Source organism: Notothenia rossii, assembly GCF_949606895.1.
Source record: "Notothenia rossii genome assembly, chromosome: 3".
NCBI classification, from domain to species: Eukaryota; Metazoa; Chordata; class Actinopteri; order Perciformes; family Nototheniidae; genus Notothenia; species Notothenia rossii.
Window position 1 is genome coordinate 5,443,807 of NC_136901.1, and position 20,138 is coordinate 5,463,944.

The 20,138-nt window shown below is 42.4% G+C and overlaps 1 long non-coding RNA gene across 2 annotated transcripts in view; it reads left to right on the forward strand.

Moving 5' to 3' along the window:
* LOC307034215 overlaps positions 1 to 20,138 on the forward strand; it is a 68,959-nt gene that overhangs the window by 41,551 nt on the left and 7,270 nt on the right. For both annotated transcript variants that reach the window (XR_013806822.1, XR_013806823.1), the window contains exon 2: positions 7,056 to 7,100. This is a non-coding gene — a long non-coding RNA (uncharacterized lncRNA). The remainder of the gene's footprint in view (positions 1 to 7,055; positions 7,101 to 20,138) is intronic.

Genomic DNA, 20,138 nt, shown 5'->3' on the forward strand with positions numbered 1-20,138 from the left:
GGATGATATTAGCTTTTTTAAAGAAGAGCTGAAGTCGGCTCCATGTCTAACCTTCACGGAGCGAGCGCTGTCTCTGAGTGGCAGATAAGCTATAGGGCAGCCCTCCCTGTGCACTCTGGGTAATTTAGGAAATCCTTCCTGGCAGCTTGAGATGACAAGGCCACTGTGTTTGTGGCAGTAGTCTGTAATTTGCTTGTTTTCCACTCCGCCATAGAGCTGACGCCAGGAAGCATTTCTCTCCCTCTCTCTCTCTCCGGATCACTTTCTCTCTCCCTATCTCTTCCACTTGCTCGCTCGGCCCTCTGCTCCTGGTATTCGCTGCTATTGTTGTCATTGTGTTGTTCCGCTCAGCTCTGTGGCCTCCGAGTTAAAAAGAAAAACACAGGCTGCAACCGTCACAGAAATCAGAGCCTAATCTCTCCCAGCGAGGAAACCCGGTGCCGGCGTGAAGACACACGCAGGGCGACTTTACCCAGGGACAAATAAATATACTACATATCAGTCTCTTTTATAGGTATCTGCCTCTCAGTTCTGTCCTGAGATATTTAAATAGGGTTCATTATCTTCTATAAATGTTAACTATAATTCTACCAACACCTCTGCATTATTATATATTTAGCACATCATGAAGATGTTCTACAAATCATTAGATGTTATATTTCTAAGTGATCAGTATTGCTAGTGATGAAGCTAATTTGCAAATTTTTATTTAGTCTTTACTAGAAAATGTTGATATAACTGAGTTTGGTGTAAGCTCAATCCTGAATTTCCTCAAATTAATGACATATGTACTATTTTTTATTCTGCACAGTGCATCAGTTTCCCCTCTGTGCCCTGGTGCATTGTGGGAATTTCCCTCCTGTCATGGCGTACAGTTCTCTCCTCTTTATGTTCTTGCATTAGTGTCTGAATAAAACTATTCAGATTGAAATGTAATTGTTTTTTGAGGCGAAGCACACAGACTACACTCGTGTGTGTGTGTGTGTGTGCGTCAAAAGAACTTTGACAAACAGCTCCCGTGTTTACCATGGCGACGCTGTGGCCTGTGTTCTCCCGTCTCTACGGTAACCGAGGCCCTGAGCGCTGTGATTGGCTGAGCCGTTGAACTGGCAGCGAGAGACAAAGGAGAAGGACCGGCGCTGGTAATTTCTTATCACCAAATCCCATTAGGCTCAGGGTTTTTTTTTTCATTAACCCACACAAAAGTAAAGTGGAAATCTCCACAGCTCAGCCCCTTACTGTGAGCAGACCCTAATAACATCACTCTGCGGCGTATTAATACCACAGATACGTCCAAAAAGTGCATTAATAAAACAATCCAAAGTGAAAAATACAAAAAAGCTTTGGTTGGTTGGTTTTTTAAAAGAGCAGTACTTCATTATCACATTAATCCCGATGCCTTTGTGAGGAGTCGTTGTGAACAACTGGTAGAAAAAAGCTAATAGCCTCCATATTATGTCAGTGATACTGCTCATTAATTATGAATTTGTTCCTTTAGCCAGATAAGAGTACTTTCTTCAAATCAGACGTAGAATAAGGGAATAACATGAAGTCAGGGCGGTTTAAAGAGGTTTAATAAGAGATTAAGACTTTACATATAGAAAATGAAAAGAATCTGTAAACATAACATTTTCCTCTGGCCATTCAGAGTGTCCCTGTTGAACATATAATATGCTAAATAGTTATTGTATCATATTAATATAGTTATAAAGAGGTTCTGCTAATAACATCTGCAGCACCTATACTTAACTTCAATGTGTGTCGTGCCAAAAAGCAGCAAAACGAGCCCACAGACGAAATGTAAAATGCTAATTGCAACATGGAAACTCTGAATCTTGAACAAGGTCTAGTTCTTTTACAATAATTACACTAACATCTCTAAATTAATGACCTGATGGCTCACCAATTAAAAAGCTGTATCACCTCTGAGGAGTGCAGGGCCTTAAGTGCTGTTATCTCCAAATTATCCTGTAAGAGGGAACAAGCTAAATTCAATACACTTCAAAAATCTCCATTTCTACAATAATGCACAAAACGACTTTCTATATTTCCTGTCACTCTAAATATCTACTTATGCAATAAGGGCTGCACAGTTTGGAAAATGTGACTAATTCTGATTATTTTGACTGATATTGCGATATGATTAATTGAATTGGACGTTTAATAATAATTAAAGGATATATTTATAATGATCATGTTGGCATTTCTTTAAGAGGATCTTCCCTAAAGAAAGATATTTTATTAAGTCCTTATGATATTGAATATGATTTGTATGCTGGGACATCCTTAATTTAGAAAAGAGATATTTACACATATTTTACCGCCGGTGTTTTGTACAATGCTATATCCCATATTGCCATTTACATTCAAATTTCAATTAGATGTGCATCCCTAATTCTAATAAAACCTGCATTTGTAAATCCAGCCCCCCTCCAGTAGTCCCCTTACAGAGATGAATACCTCCAGTCTTTTTGACATTCTCTCCTATCCAGTAATCATTTCAGCTCAGCACATCTGACACCTCTCATGCTGAATGGGCCCCATATACCTACGTCCATAATCGCAGAGTGTGTGTGACGGTAGGTGGTGGTTAGGTGTGTGTGTGTGTGTGTGTGTGTGTGTGTGTGTGTGTGTGTGTGTGTGTGTGTGTGTGTGTGTGTGTGTGTGTGTGTGTGTGTGTGTGTGTGTGTGTGTGTGTGTGTGTGTGTGTGTGTGTGTGTGTGTGTGTGTGTGTGTGTGATAACGGCCTCTATGAAGTCGGATTGACAGACAAAAGCCTAATCGCTGCTCAGCTCCAGCAGCCAAACAGCTCAGAGGAAGTATTGACCCAAAAGCGGCGTAATCCCCTTCACCTAACATAGGCAATTTCACGTAATACCTGTAATAACACACATTTAGCTCAAAGCAGTCATCAAAAGAGCTCCGAGCATCTGATTTTGAGAGGTGAGCTGCTTGAATAAAAGGGACCTGAAGAGTATATCAATCTGTAATAACAACATCGTGGCCCGGACTCGCTTTCTGTTCTCTTAGCTTTGTCTCTGTCTGTCTAAATGTGTCGCTCATCTTTCATTTGTAAGGCTTTCAGCTTCTTGGAGTTGTTTTAAAGAAACATATGGAGTCTGCTATGGTAAAGAAAAGCCGTGTCAAGTAGGCGTTTGAGTTTGTCTTTGTGCCTGTGTGAGTACGTTGCCGTTCCATCCTTATATTTGACATTTGAAATGTGTTTCCCAGGTACTGTTTGCGTACTTCTGTCATTTCTGCCTTCTCTGCTGTCAGTGAAGGGTTAGCGTTCAAACATCACCTTAAACACGTTCACAGGCAATTAGAAGAGGTATGGAAACCCAGAAGGGACAAACTGTGTAATCTTCTACTTGTGACATGTGGTCGATAGATGCATACCTGTGAGTTATATGTAGTTCAGTTCAATGATTTTTCTTAACTCCAGACTTTTGTCGAGGCCGAGGAGGTAAAAAGATACATTTCACATAAAAAAACGTCTGTATTTTTCTTTACTCATGTCTCTCAACCCTTTTGCAGCCAAAAAATATTGAACATTTTTCACTAGTCTGACATAGAAAGATTTAGAAAGTGTATGTATTTTTTAAATATCTTCCACAGTGATGTGCATGCTTGATAGAAATAAAACAAAATAGAGCACGGAGATCCAGTGACAACTTACTTGTAGTTTTAAAAACAACATGTTTCCCTTTACTGTCGGTTAAACTGGAAACACAAAATAATGCTTTCCTAAGCCTCTCGAATATTAATCACTGACCTTTTTTCTGCCAATGTTTTTATGTAAACCTAAAACTTGGATCTTTCTTTCTGTCAGCGCCCGTGTGTTTTGCTGCTGCCACAGAGTGTGTATAATGTGAGGCTTAACGAGGAGAAGTGGTGCACATGATGGAGCACACGGTATTCTCTGTTTGTTTTGGGCTACACACACATACACACACACACACACACACACACACACACACACACACACACACACACACACACACACACACACACACACACACACACACACACACACACACACACACACACACACACACACACACACACACACAGCAGTAAAATAATCTCTCAAAAAAATGCACGGTGATATTTGTTTGGAGACAGACTGTAGATCCAATATCTCAATGAGTTATTCTATAGAAATGAAGTCCATTACATGTTGTTTGGCTGTTATCCCATGTGACCTCCAGCAATGTGAAATTGATTTAGTCAAATAATGTTAACCCCGATGCATTACCGTGCAAAAAACCCCTGTAAAAAGTGAATGCTGCAAAAAATGATAGTTATAACCGCCCACCGATGGTTATGTCATCAGCTGACTCACCAGCAGCAGAGATACAATCATTTCACACTGTTAGAGCTGCTGCTTCTCTAAATCTCCACCCAGGAGGGGGTTCAGGATTAAAATTACGTACTTAAGCACACAGCATTCACAATACACTTAAAAAGGGTTTTCTATACAGTAGAATATGTATAGCTTTTGCTAGCGCTCTTATGTTTGCTTTGAAATCCTTACAAAATATGAGCTAAAATTAGGAGGGTTTTTTTGTGCAGCTGCCTGATCTTATCGACTTGGTGTGTGTCAAACTGTGCACAAACAAAAACACACCTACAATCACACACACAAACACACACCGACAATCACACACACAAACACACACCGACAATCACACACACAAACACACACCGACAATCATTCCCACAACCTCAATCACTCCTCATCACACATGGTAAGCTAGATTATTGAAAGCATATACACACACACTACAGTAACATGCTGTACCCGCATCTAGAGGTGTGTGTGTGTGTGTGTGTGTGTGTGTGTGTGTGTGTGTGTGTGTGTGTGTGTGTGTGTGTGTGTGTGTGTGTGTGTGTGTGTGTGTGTGTGTGTGTGTGTGTGTGTGTGTGTGTGTGTGTGTGTGTGTGTGTGTGTGTGTGTGTGTGTGTGTGTGTGTGTGTGTGTGTGTGTGTGTGTGTGTGTGTGTGTGTGTGTGTGTGTGTGTGTGTGTGGGTGGGTGGGTGGGTGGGTGGGTGGGTGTGTCTATCATCCATCTACATATTATTGCTGGACCATCCCTTTAATTTCCTACAGTGTCTGATAACCATCACCTTTTATCTGCCACACAGCATTCTGAGATTTTGTGTGTGTGTGTGTGTGTGTGTGTGTGTGTGTGTGTGTGTGTGTGTGTGTGTGTGTGTGTGTGTGTGTGTGTGTGTGTGTGTGTGTGTGTGTGTGTGTGTGTGTGTGTGTGTGTGTGTGTGTGTGTGTGTGTGTGTGTGTGTGTGTGTGTGTACCATCACATCGTGAGGAGGCAAATACTAATCTGCTATTTCAATCAATCAATCAATGTTTATTTATATAGCCCAATATCACAAATGTTACATTTGTCTCAGTGGACTTCACAGTTTATACAGAATATCAGTATGACAATACGACACCCTCTGTCCTTAGACCCTCTGTCCTTAGACCCTCACATCGTACAAGGAAACACTTCCAGAGAAACCCCAAAGTTTAAAGGGGAACATGGGAGAAACCTCAGGGAGAGCAACACAGGAGGGATCCCTCTCCCAGGACGGAGAGACGTGCAATAGATGCCGTGTGTAAATCAAAGAGATAATACATTTACAGCATAGGTAGACCAAATGTTTGGAAATGCATGTGTCTTTAATAAAAAGATGAATCCACGAGGATGTCAGCAATCTTGTGGGAGCCATCAGGGAAGTCGTATGATGAGAGTCAGGCAGGACCACAGAGACAGGTTCAGCCACGACTCGAAATCCAGGACTCAGATCAGGACTCAGGATGCAGGATCCAGGACTCAGGATCCCGGCGAAGATAGACACCAAAAATAAATTTGGGGAAGCTGGGTTAATCGGAACATGAGTACACAGGTATAGACAGACAGAAGGAAGAAGTAAGATATCCCCCGACAGTCTAAGCCTATATCAGCAAAACTAGGGGCTGAATCTAATCAGCCCTAACTATAAGCTTTATCAAAAAAGAAGGTCTTAAGCGCACTCTTAAAAACGGATAGGGTGTCTGCCGTCCGAACACAAACTGGAAGCTGATTCCACAAAAGTGGAGCTTGATAAGAAAAGGCTCTGGCTCCCATTGTACTTTTAGAGACTCTAGGAATAACCAACGCAATGCCCTAGTAGGACAGTAGGATATAATTAGTTCTTTAAGGTAAGATGGCGCCTGCCCATTAAGGGCTTTGTAGGCGAGAAGAAGAATTTTAAATTCTATCCTGTGTTCTATAGGGAGCCAGTGTAAGGTAGCCAGAACAGGAGTAATGTGGTCCCTTTTCCTAACTCTGGTTAGTACACGAGCTGCAGCATTTTGAATCAGCTGAAGCGACTTGACTGACTTCTTGGTACACCCTGATAATAAGGAGTTACAATAATCCAGCCTTGAAGTAACAAATGCATACATTTGCTTTGATTTTGAGAGACCTTGGGTGAGGCGGGAGGGGAGAGCAAGATAGCGGGGGAGAAGGAAAAGATAGGGAGGTTATGAATGAAACCTTTGTGTGTGTGAGTGTGTGTAGGTATTAGAGAAGAGGCGTCATGTCTTCATCTCCCTTTTCTAAAGGTTTGTAGCTCACCAAGGTCGCTGAGATGGAGAAGAAAAGTCTGATAAAGTTAGTTCATGTTACTGAGGGTGAATGGAGTCAGTGTGAGGGTTGATTGCTTCTTGACAACACTTTTGACCGCTGTTTAGTTCATAAAAACAAGTTCCCCTGACGAATAAAGGGTTAAAAAGTGTACGGTTCGATCCTCTGAGTGGCACAAATCATCCTCCCACTGCTCGCTGATCAGACTGGTTGTACTGGTGTGTAACTGTGAGGGTTAAAAACATGACTTTTCTGTGAGTAAAACTTCACTTGATTTATACAAATCTAATAAATGGAGGTTTCATTCTTCCTTCTTCCACTATGTACACCATAATCTGCATGGATGAGGCATAGTGAATACTTTATGAAACGTTAAATAGATTCGGCATTATAACAATATGTATTTGTATGTTTTTAAAGGACAAACGTCACATGGAGGCTGAACCTGGCCATCATGAACAAAAGGTAAGAAATTCATTAATGCGTGAAATATTTCTCTAAATGTGTTTCCTGCTGTATTGAGTATCTAATTTAACAGCTTACATTAAAAACATACATTCATTTTGATTGCCATAATTCCGTGAGGTTGCTCTAAGAAACGTTTAAGTTCACGTTTTATTGATGCTTTCAGAAACTAATACATAACTCCGTCTGTTAAAGATGAATATTAGTCTTGAATCTATCCCTATTTAGTTTAGTCGTGTCTATCAGTGGTCCTTCGTTCTGTGGACATAAGCTACGAACTAATTTTAAATCTCTTTCAATTTCCACAAGGCTGATACTGTGTGTGTGTGTGTGTGTGTGTGTGTGTGTGTGTGTGTGTGTGTGTGTGTGTGTGTGTGTGTGTGTGTGTGTGTGTGTGTGTGTGTGTGTGTGTGTGTGTGTGTGTGTGTGTGTGTGTGTGTGTGTGTGTGTGTGTGTGTGTGTGTGTGTGTGTGTGTGTGTGTGTGTTTCTGTGTGTGTCTTTCAATGAGATAAACACTTGAGCTACAGATTCTGTGCAGAAGGAAATCTATAATGTTTGATACCAAGGTCAGAGTGATTGTTTCTCTCTCTCTGCTGTGCGCTCTGACACAAAAGGTGTATTTTCCTCCGCTCGCTGCAGAAAAGTTTCCAATCAAACGCTGCAGCTGAGTGTGTGAGCGCAGCATGAAGGAGGTTAAGTGTCAATACCTCCATCTGCACTTTAAATCAGCAGCTTATAATTAGAGACCGTCTGCATAAGGGCTTCTCTTGGTAGGATTTGGATGAATTTGTTGGATTGGATTGACAATATATACACACTTATCGACAAGTAAGCTTTAAAGGACAAGTCTCTTGCATTAAATGATAGCTGATGCATCAAGTGTGTATTAATCCGCAGCTGAAAATAGTCCCCAACATATGAAGCATTACTCCTGTTTGAGAAACGATTTTTTGAAACTGCAGTGTCAGAAATGGCTTGTATTTTGCAAAAATGAACCATGTTATGACTTGAAAAAGAAGACATCATCATCAAACTTTATCGTTGGCTAAACGATCTTTAAGTCACGCACGAGGCGTCCAGAAATAATTGTTCCATTTGTTCGGTTTAAGGTCCATTTAAGATGTGTGATCAACAGACAGTGCAGGCGGTGTTTTTATTCTCGTAAACATTTTGTCTGTCAGACTGAAAGAAGCGTAATGGACATCTTATCAGTGCAGAGTGACAGTATGTGCTACTACATAGAACTGTGTGTGTGTGTGTGTGTGTGTGTGTGTGTGTGTGTGTGTGTGTGTGTGTGTGTGTGTGTGTGTGTGTGTGTGTGTGTGTGTGTGTGTGTGTGTGTGTGTGTGTGTGTGTGTGTGTGTGTGTGTGTGTGTGTGTGTGTGTGTGTGTGTGTGACTGCTGACAGCCTTGTGATGAGTTGATAATGTACGTTGTCCAGACAGAATGATGGACACGGCTGTTTCTCGCTCTTATCCTGATCATCTGTCCAGTTAAATACACACACACACAAATACACACACACACACACACACACACACACACACACACACACACACACACACCTATGAAGGTGTTTGAAGGGAGGCATGATGTGTGTGAGAGTGACAGTGAAGAGAAATCACATGATGTCAGATTCAGATATGGAATAGAGGTTTGAAAGATGTAGATGTAGGTTGAAAACTCACAGAAGTAGTTTTTTGTATCTATCTTTTAAGTTATACGATAAGTTGATTGCCAGTTAATCATTTGGCAGCTATTCAGATATTTGATTATTCACTTTAGTCCCATTTTTCGGAAATAATGTCAAATACTTCAGGTCCAGGATCTCACTTGCTTCTCATATATACAGTACTTACTTGTATGAAGTTGGTTTCAGTCTTTCATTTTGATTTCTTGTCAGTAAAAGTCGCGGTCCGAAGCAGGGATTTTGGAGACATTTGAAATGTAGCTTCGGTGGTCCGGCCAACGTATCACACTTATACCGACCAAATAGAGGACATCAAGGGTTAACACAAACAACAGGTGTCCTTGACTCATGTGCTGCTTGTTATTCCCTCATTTGGTTAGCAATAAAATATGAAAGAATTGTGAGAATAAGAGCTCGAAGCGACCTCTCTAGGTTACTTGTTTGCATCTGCCCGACAGACCATATGCATATGTTAAGTCAGTAATTAAGTCAGTATCTTTAATTTGCACGGTCTCCAACCTCAACCTGGTGGAGTCAAACCAAGCTGCATTTAGTACCTTCTCTTCCTCCCCCCCTTCGTGCACCTGACCCTCCATTCTGTCACGTCCCTGCTTTTATCTCCTCACCCTAAGCAACCTCTCCATCTTGTTGTCCTCGCGCTGCTATCTGCCTCTTTGTGGCTCTGATGAGGGTCAGGGGTCAGCGGAGGGCTCGTCATTACCTTCATGTGCATATACGTGAAGTGTGTACACAAGATAACAAGGTCCTCTAACGACCAGGAAATGGTAGCAGAGACGGGAGAGTGGAAGAAGCATTTCAGGTAGGGTTGTATAAGGTAAAATGTTAAGGAATTAAAATATGTAAGTGTGATCAAGACTGTGGCAAATCGAAGGTTACTAAACATTTCAACAAGCTGTTCTATAACACCTAGATGAGTGGAGCGAAAGCATGCAGCAACATTTGTAAAGAACCAGTGAAAAGATACACTTCTTACATTTTAAACCCAATGTGAGAGCAGATATTTAAAGCTTCCTATTTTTTCTGACATATGGAGGAACACTGCGAGGCTTTTCCCTCTTTCTGTTGCCTTCTATGCTGACCAGTTGCTCTCTCTCTCTCTCCCCCCTCTCTCTTTCTCTCTCTGTCTTTCTGTCTCTCTCTCTCTCCCCCCCCTCCGCCCCTCTCACTTTATCTATGTCAGCTCAACAATAGGAAACTGCTGATGCTCCTATTTCCGTCATATACGCTCTCCTCTCTGCGTAAAGTTTGTACATGTCTATCTGCATTGAGCCTGTATGACGTTAGAAATAAACTCATTTATAGATATGAATGTTAACCGAAACACATAAAGCCAGCACACTGGAAGAGTGTGTGTGTGTGTGTGTGTGTGTGTGTGTGTGTGTGTGTGTGTGTGTGTGTGTGTGTGTGTGTGTGTGTGTGTGTGTGTGTGTGTGTGTGTGTGTGTGTGTGTGTGTGTGTGTGTGTGTGTGTGTGTGTGTGTGTGTGTGTGTGTGTGTGTGTGTGTGTGTGTGTGTGTGTGTGTGTGTGTCTACAGCTCATTGTGTGTCTGGTAATGAGAGCTGCTTGGCGTGTGCCACCATCACAGGCTGTTTGTTTAGGTGCTGCTGTTCTGCGGGTGTGTATTTACATACATGTGTGTGTTTGGATGCCACTATTTGGTCAGCTTCGCCTGCTTTCTCAAGGCTGGTTCATCACAGCAACTAGACATAATAGTAGTGTGTGTTTGTGTGTGTGTGCCTCTGGGAATTGAATCTAGAGTAAACACACATGTCCGTCTCCTTCCCAGGTGGAATTGGATAAACGAAAGGGCCGACAGGGATATTGACGCTAACCCACTGCTTGTGTGTGTGTGTGTGGGTGTGGGTGTGTGGGTGTGGGTGTGTGTGTGTGTGTGTGTGTGTGTGTGTGTGTGTGTGTGTGTGTGTGTGTGTGTGTGTGTGTGTGTGTGTGTGTGTATATCTCTGAAAAACCATCTATACTCTTTGTATTACATGCGCAATAACGAACGTCTAAATCTTATTGAAAAGTGAGATTAGCAACAATACATCACACTGACTGACACCTGTTGAATTATTCATATTGATTACAGACCTTCTTAACTCACAGATATTACAAAATATATCCAGTTATTATTATACTGCAAAGTAGATCAGTGGTTTATAAACCTTACTGGGGAGAAGCACAGAGAAAGCATATACTAACTGCTCAACCTACTTTAGACCTGTAAGATATAATGAACACTTGGGAAGGTTACTTATGTCGCTTGGATCCTTTGGCATCTTTAAGCTGAGAGCAACAGGTCATAGTTAAAGCAGGAAGTCGGAAAACTGAAATGTTTGTTTTGTCTTTTTTTAGTAACCTTGCCTTGTTCACAAAGTCAAGCAATTCAATTGGTGAGTGCTAAGTTGTCATGTCCGATACCTATCAGGGCCACAACTGTGATAATAAATGGTGTTATAACTTTGAGAGAGAGTAAGAGTCCAACATGGGTCACACATACATACAGTAGTTTAATCGATTTGTGTACAAACAGAAGAATATGTACTCTCTATTGAGCTCATTACTCACAGTCTATGCTAGAGTGTTAGCATGTAGCACGGAGCTAGCAGTGATCTGTTTCTGATACATGTTATTCCCTTTAGACAATCTATCAGCGGGATGAACAGGGATATGAGAGAGAGAGAGGGAGGGGGAGAGAGTGATGCATGGAGCTGCTGTGATAACGTCTCTCTCTCTCTCTCTCTCTCTCTCTCTCTCTCTCTCTCTCTCTCTCTCTGTAAAAAGAGAGGGATAAAGGGTCTTTTCTCCCTTCCACATGCCAGGCAGCTCCCAGCGGCCTCTTTGTTGATACAGCCGCCACAATGGGAACTAAAGGCCTCCCATTATGAGCCTGACCGGGGCCCAGGCTGCAGTGCAGGCCCGCCAGCAATGGCCAAAGCCCCCTTGAATATTAGCCTGGATATATAAGACTAACCCCCCCACCCCTGTTGCATTGTTCAGCCTTATTCTGCTCCCACAATGGGACATCGCACTTTGGAAGTCATTCTCAAAAAGGGGAAGCCAATCAAAAATAATGGCACTTATTGTTTCTACTTTGCCGCACATTGCTGAGCAGCGTGCCCCTCCCTCGTCTGTGTCGCCCTAAACCCCGGGCTTCATTCATCGCTGTTATACGGGACAAATTAAATAAAACGGTAGTATGGGTCGGAGGGGAGCGGAGAGCCACGCTGGCCGTTGGGCGGTGGTGTTAAAGGGAGTCAGGGTGGGGGTAAAAGACAGGTGGAGGAGACATGGCTGCTGATGGACGGACAGTTGTTTAGATCCTATTGCAGAAAGTCATCAGGATAAGTTTCAGTTTGTGTTGCTGATGGACACGTTGGGTTCGGCAGGAACTAAAAATGCAGCAGCTCGGACAGTAGGAACGTCATCTGGAGATTGTTGGGTTGGTTTCCATTTCTGTGTCCTTGCAACAAGAGGAAAAGATTAGTCAGATATGACAGAGCTCTCCTCAGCCGGGATGGATTTCTTTAAGGATATATCTGCTGCTTTCGATAGATGGATGCCTGGTTAAAGGAGGTATGTTGCTACTTATCACAGAGGGGAGGGCCCTTTGAGGCACAAAGGTGTGTGTTACACAGGTGGTTCTGCTTCATTGGCTAATGATCAGCTGTGTTAACGTTTAGGTGTTCAGGTGAGGAATTAACCAAAAGCTGGCAATATGTAATCTCTTCTGACCGTTATAGTAATGTGACCGTGCCTCCAGGTTATTGGATGCAAATATAATAACACAAAGAGCTAGGGCACATCTTGAATCTGCAGTTACAGGGGGACGTTCCTGTTAGCTGGAGGTGGTGTGACATTTAGTGACTCTTTTATTACATGTTGCCTTCAGGAAGCCTTCATTGTCATTGCGCGAGGTAACAAGAGTTGTTTAAATATTAGAACCTGACAGTGCCTTTCCCAAGTTGACTATATCTTTTAAAGTTGATGCTAACACATATATCAAGTATTAATCCTGCAGTAGAGAGAACAAAGACAGTAGCTTTAGATGAATGAGAGATGTAAGTAGGAGAAGAGAGATGTGGGGTGAATAGAGGAAGGTAAGGAGTGGAGAGAAAGGAGGAAGAAAAGGTTGTTTAGGGGGGCGGAAAGGGCAGGTGGAGGGGAGCTGCTCTTTGGGGTCTTTGAAAGCAGCAGGTCCTGTCTGGGAGCTCGACCCCATTTAGGGCGAGCGAGAGACACAGAGGGGAAGTGTGAAGGGGGAGAGAGAGAGGGAGACTCCTCAGCCTGCACTTAAAGGCCCTCCCTCCCCAGGAAGTCCTCATTCTTCCCAGAGCCCGACACCCCCCACCAACAGTAGAGAAAATCTAGGAAAAAGCCCTCATTTAACATGAGTGGAGAGAGAGGGGGGGTCCTGATATCTGAACCTCCCCTCAGCGGGGGGAGAGAGAAATGTCAGCCAGAAGGAAAGGTTTAATGTCTTTTATCATTGGGCTTGGATATTGATTGTAGTGTAAACAACCTGTTTGACCTTTCTGCATTCTGTGGAACATACGCTTCGTCACTGATCAACACTAAAGGGTTTAATACTCTGTACTTTTACTAAATTAAGGTTTTAGAAAGTATTTTTGTTTTTCCTCAGCCCTCGGCTCACATAAGTTTCGGTCGCTACAAAAACATTTTTAGAAGGGGAGTTCAAATCAGCCATGATGGAGGGGGTTGTGTGGGATTAGCTCTACACACACACACACACACACACACACACACACACACACACACACACACACACACACACACACACACACACACACACACACACACACACACACCATGTATTCATCACTTCAGGGGACATTACATTGACATAAATGCATTTCCTGGAGACTTATCCAAACCATAACCAACACATGCCTTACCCTAACTAACCCTAATCTATTCTAAACCCTAAAATTAACGAGCCCCCACACGTGACTGTGTAAACAGATTTAGGTCCCCACAAGTATAGCAATGTGTGTGTGTGTGTGTGTGTGTGTGTGTGTGTGTGTGTGTGTGTGTGTGTGTGTGTGTGTGTGTGTGTGTGTGTGTGTGTGTGTGTGTGTGTGTGTGTGTGTGTGTGTGTGTGTGTGTGTGTGTGTGTGTGTGTGTGTGTGTGTGTGTGCGTGCGCGCGTGTGTGTGTGTGTCAGACTGGTTGAACCTCACTAGTTGACAGTCAGCTGTTTTTGCTGCTGTTGTGCAAAATTGGCAGAATTGAAAATGCTCCCAGCCCAGCAAGCATGACTTCAATAGTTACAAAATCATTTAAAGAGTCAAATAGACTTTTTTATTAACACCTTTAGTTCTGTGTCCTGTTTTCTGTCATTTTGTCTCAGTTGTATACTCCTGGAAAGCGCCAAATTATTTGTTAAAGTAAAAAATATATACAGTATAATAGTTTCCTGTTTCCTTCGGTCAGACCATCGTTCCCTGATTAGAAGTCGCATGTTCTTACTGTACACGCAGAGTACTACCACGAGTACCAGAGCACCACTTACTGAGTCATGAAGTGAAACATTACTCCATTGGAGTTAGATAGGTCTCTGCACTTGTTGTTTAATCTTGATTTTTAATGTGACACACTGTTGAATAAAGGAAGTATAGCGGGACATGGGGTGTGTTTGCATTAGCCAGACAGGTTGGACTGATGCTGATCACTTTAGTGTGTGTGTGTGTGTGTTTTGGCTGGCACTAGCTGCTCTCAGAGGGACTATCATTGCTGGTAATCCTCTTCATGCTCCACTAATCTGTTTTCGCTGGGGTCACTCTTCCCTCCCTCTGTCTTCCCCTTCCTTTTTTCTTTCACCGCTCCTCAGCGGGGTTTCTCCCTCTCTCCTTACCTCATCCTTAAAAAGGTCACTTCTTCATCCTCTCCTCCATGTTTCCTTCCTTCCTCTCCCTCTCAAGCTGCCCTTCTCCCTTTAATAACACTAATCTTATTACACAGAGAATCAAAGCTTTCATGTTTACCTCCCGTCCATCTGCAAATCAAACTAATAATGAGAGATTAGGGATCTTCCCTCCTCCTCCTCACATCCTCTCTCTATCGACCCTTTCCTCTATATCATAGTGACCATGTGAAGCTATGGAGGCCGATACAAAATTCTTAAATGGAAATATGCTAATTGCTTTCTTTAAGAGAAAGATATGATAAGATGAAGAACAGTCTCACTTCCCAATTGAATTCAAACATCCAAAGTTTCAGTTCATCTTAATTAATAACTATATAAAGTATAATGTCTTGAATCTTAGGATTTATTACTGTACATAAGTAAAACTGCAGATCTTAAAGCTATTGCCCACAAGCATAAGGCTAATATCATTTCTTAGGAAAAAAAGCTAACCCCTTCATCTTTCCCTCTCCACTTTACCCTCACATTCAATCATCTCCTTGTCCTTTTTCAACCCTTCAGCTTACCTCTGCTCTCACCACTAACAATCAGATGCCTTCCACCTATCTCACACACACACACACACACACACACACACACACACACACACACACACACACACACACACACACACACACACACACACACACACACACACACACGTGGTCTAATCATATTTCTTCCTATCTAGAAGCAATCAGTGATAGTGTTGGCTGCTCCCGAGCGTCTTGACAATACTGACAGAGAAGGAGGCTGCACATGCTCTAATTAAATTAAATGTATGTGCTGCAGTGTGTGTATTCTTGACCAGCCTGAAGCAGATGGAAAGATGGAAGAATGATGGATGGGAAACAAAGGTGCGATTTGGAGAGCTAGACTGAAGTATAAAGCTCAAAGCAGGATGTTGATAAGCTCAGCGGCACATTAACATATGATTAGTTGTTTATATGGTAAAGATCCTTATTAAGATACAAATAAACTAGTTCATGTATGCCCTAAGGTTAGGCATGTGTTAATGGGAGAATTGTGTTGACAATAAAGAATACTCTGTGTAAATTATCAGCATATCAGGATTCCAATTGTCTTTGTAAATGTTCTATGAAGATAAAGGTCCCATTTGTCATGTTATAAGGGTTAGGGTAAGTGTGCACATCCGTTCTAAGGACCACCTTTTCTGTGTTTTCAAGGAAACTGTGCTGAAGAGAACTGAAGGAACATGAGAACTGGATAAACATTTGGTAATTATCAGATTATCTAGGGTTAATAGTTGTAGTTGCAGCATTGTAGGGAAATGCCATAGTGGAGCATAGTAAAAGATAGTGGCATACAAATATGTCAAATTAAAAGGCATAATGTAGCACGAGTGCCATAGAATATAGATAAATAGATATACTTTATTGATCCCAATTTGGGAAATGATGGTGTTACAGAAGCAGTGTAACCTTCCGTCACGTAACGCTAGTTTAACGTTAGTTTACTATAACGTTACTTTACTATAACTTCTGCGCTAGTGAGCACGCTCATGAACTGTTCGCTGTTCACTGTTCACTGTATGCCTCGCAGTAGGGTTAGTGCGGAGTGCATAAAGCAGACCCTTCACGGGTACAGCGAGGGATCGCAGATGCCGTCGTGCTCTCGGATGGATTAAAACAATGAAACCTAAATGGCTCGCGATTTATACTTTGGCGGCCGTTAATGTACCTGGGCGGCCCGCCCAAGTAAAGTCTATGTGTGGGAAACCCTGCTTTTCTCTCTCTCTCTCTCTCTCTCCTCTCATCTCTCTTTTTTCTCTCTCTCTCTCTCTCTTCTCTCTCTTCTCTCTCTCTCTCTCTCTCTCTCTCTCTCTCTCTTCTCTCAGCTCTCTCTTTTTTCTCTCTCTTTTCTCTCTCTCTTCTCTCTCTCTCTCTCTCTCTCTCTCTCTCTCTCTCTCTCTCTCTCTCTCTCTCTCTCTCTCTCTCTCAATGTTGGGGCACAAATGGGCTTTTTCTCAAATGATCCGGTGCCTGCCTGTGTGCAGCCCTGACTATAATGTTATAGTCAAATACAGGAGAGAAACCATTCAGCTGCTCAGTCTGTGAGAATGCTTTTGCACTGAAAGGAACTTTACATCAACACATGAGAATACACACAGGAGAGAAACCATTCAGCTGCTCAGTCTGTAAGAAATGTTTATACAGAAAAACTTTCCGTCACAAACGTTACTTTAACGTTAGTTTACTATAACTAGTAACTATAACGTTATAGTAAAATACAGGAGAGAAACCATTCAGCTGCTCAGTCTGTGAGAATGCTTTTGCACTGAGTCTGTAACTAGTTCCGTCACGTAACTAGTAATGTTAGGTTCCGTCACGTAACGTTACTTTATTACTGGTAGCGTTACTAGTTAACGTAACGTTACTTTATTACTGGTAGCGTTACTAGTTAACGTAACGTTACTTTATTACTAGTAGCATTACTAGTTAACGTTACTTTACTATAATGTTACTTTAACGTTAGTTTACTATAACGTTACTTTACTATTGTACTAATAAATGTGCTGGTGTTTGTATTATGATTTATAGATCAGTACTTTAATTTGTTTGTGTAATTTGTTAGTGTGATAAAGATGTCATATTTGAATTGTTTGTTTATGTTATGTGTGTACCTGCCAGAGACTTCATTGTACTATTATCCTGATATGATGCAATTTAAGAAAAAGCCAGAGAATCACTATATAAATGAGACCCTGTCCTTATACATTTCAAAACCACCGCGGGGGGGGATGGGTGCTAGTGGAACGCCGGAGCTGTTAGATTAAAATTAACATGCGTATTGTAGTTGTAAGTGCAATGCCTTGCGGCCTGTAGCACCATCCATATGCTTGGAGCATATGTGTGGGCTGGACCTGGAGGAGTGAGGAGAGGGTAGAGTTGTCGATTCTTGTTCTGTTTCCCGTGACTATCTTCCTCACCCTCTTAGACTTTCAGTTGCGCACGCTACTAAAGAGACGCGCTGCCATGGGCACAAAACAATGGTGTAGCTGTATTAAAGTCCGAGTCGAAACAGTCGTGAGTAAATCTGATTCTGTCAGAAATACAGGAGAAATATAACCCCGGGAGGAAACCGGGAGAGGGCTATGAAATCGGGAGTCTCCCGCGAAAATCGGGAGGGTTGGCAAGTATGGTTTTGTGTGTGTGTGTGTGTGTGTGTGTGTGTGTGTGTGTGTGTGTGTGTGTGTGTGTGTGTGTGTGTGTGTGTGTGTGTGTGTGTGTGTGTGTGTGTGTGTGTGTGTGTGTGTGTGTGTGTGTGTGTGTGTGTGTGTGTGTGTGTGTGTGTGTGTGTGTGTGTGTGTGTGTGTGTGGGGAGACTGTCATGTCTATTACTAAGTTGGTTTACACATACATAAACACAGTGATTACATTGTAAAAAAAGGAATTAATATATAAGGATTTAAAAAAGAAAAGAATATAATACACACATACAAGAAATGTGCAGTGTATTACATTACATATATTTTTTAAAGTGAAGTAAACTGACTTTTACATTAGAGATGCATGGATAACCCAACTTTTGTATGCACAGTCCCCTCTGTGAACAAACTGAATATGAAATAAATAAAAATACACAAGTATCAGTAAAAGTACCAAAAGTATAATAGTCATTGTGCAGATTGGTCCATTTCTACGGAGCCCCTAAAGGGACATGAAAAAAAGAACAAAAAAACAGAGAGAGAAAAAAAAAAAGTCAGGATAACGGGTTAGTATCTCGTGCGCACGAGATACTAACCCGTTATCCTGACTTTTTTTTGGGGAGAAAGTTACCGGTGCGCCAAGGAGGAAGTGAAGCGCACAGGACACAACCATTTCATTGCAGACTGTTATGTTTACGTGGGGAAATGACAGTGCATTATTTGAGATATATTTCGTACTCAGACTTCACTTTAAGGACATTTCGGCCAGGGGTGTGTGGTCACTCCAGGAGGCAGCGGGACGTGTAACTCAGAGAAGAGCAGCACCAGCGCTCAAAGAGCTTTTACGCACCGCCTTCTGTGTTTACCTTCATTGAACAGCTATAAAGAGTGACCACAGGCCGTTTTAACCACACACACCTCTACACACACACCGAACTGCCCGATTACTCCCCCTTTTATTAGTTTTATGAAGGAGATCGCCGGTCATCAGGACGCATGATGGGCGGACTGGGACTAAAAATCAGCCCGGGAATCTCACCCTGCCCAGCCGACGTAAACTGTCAACGGGGGGGGGCAGTCCGCCACTGGCTCTGTGTGTGTGTTCTGAGTGTTTGTTTCCCTATAAAAAAAGCTGCGGGGGAAGCAGGTACGAAGACCACGCGGGTCCTCACCTCAGTTTTCAAAATCTCCCACCCAAAGTTGAGGATGAGTTTACTAAATGAAAGGTTTACCTCTCAGGTCAGATGGCTCAGAGGGATAGAAGACTGACTGTGAGACTGCAGGTTGTGGGTTCAAGGCTTTTCAGGTGCAGTCATCTTTAAGGTCAACAAACCCAAATGAGCAGGTCATAAGCTCTACGAAACAATGATGACTCAGGACAGATGGCGCAGAGGGATATGTGACGGGTCAGAAGACCTGAGGTTGTGTGTTTGAATCCCCGTGATGCTCAGTGATTTTTAAAGAGCTGTACTCAAAATGATGAGGATGAATGCGCCCAGAGAACAGGTCTTCATGTACGTGAGTTGGTGGCTATCTGGGTTTGTTCTCTGCACTTAGGCGCCTTAGTGCGCACTGAGGCGCCTAAGTGCTGAGAACAGATCTGCTGCTTAGCATGTGCGGGGTTCGAGTCTACTAGAGGCAAGGTAGCTAATAAAATAGGTCCAAAATAGAGAAATAAAATAGGCCAACAAAATAGGTGAAAAGTAGAATAAATAGAGTTCAAAGATAGGACAGGTGACCAACTAGAAAAGCATAGAGAAATACAGGCAATGTAAACATTGAGCTCAATGTGGGGATCAAAGAAATGAGTCTTTTCTTTTCTAGATACTTAACCTTTTTTCACATTTTCTTTTTGTGACAAAATCTAGCAAACACCAACAATAGCTCAGAGAGATACAACACCGCTCAGGTAAGCTGAAGTCTTGGGTTCGGGGCGCAGGAGTTTTCTAAATCTCCAACCCAAAGTTGAGAATGAGTTTACCAAATGAAAGGTTTACCTCTCAGGTCAGATGGCTCAGAGGGATAGAAGAGTGACTGAGAGACTGCAGGTTGTGGGTTCAAGGCTTTTCAGGTGCAGTCATCTTTAAGGTCCAAAAACAAATAGCTCAGAGCGATATGTGACAGGTCCTGTGGCGACTCGTTATTAGGGGCAGCAGAAATGAATTATGAGATGATGTTTTGGTGGGGTTGCCAGCACTTTGCACCACTTGTGATTATTTTTTTGCTGCACAC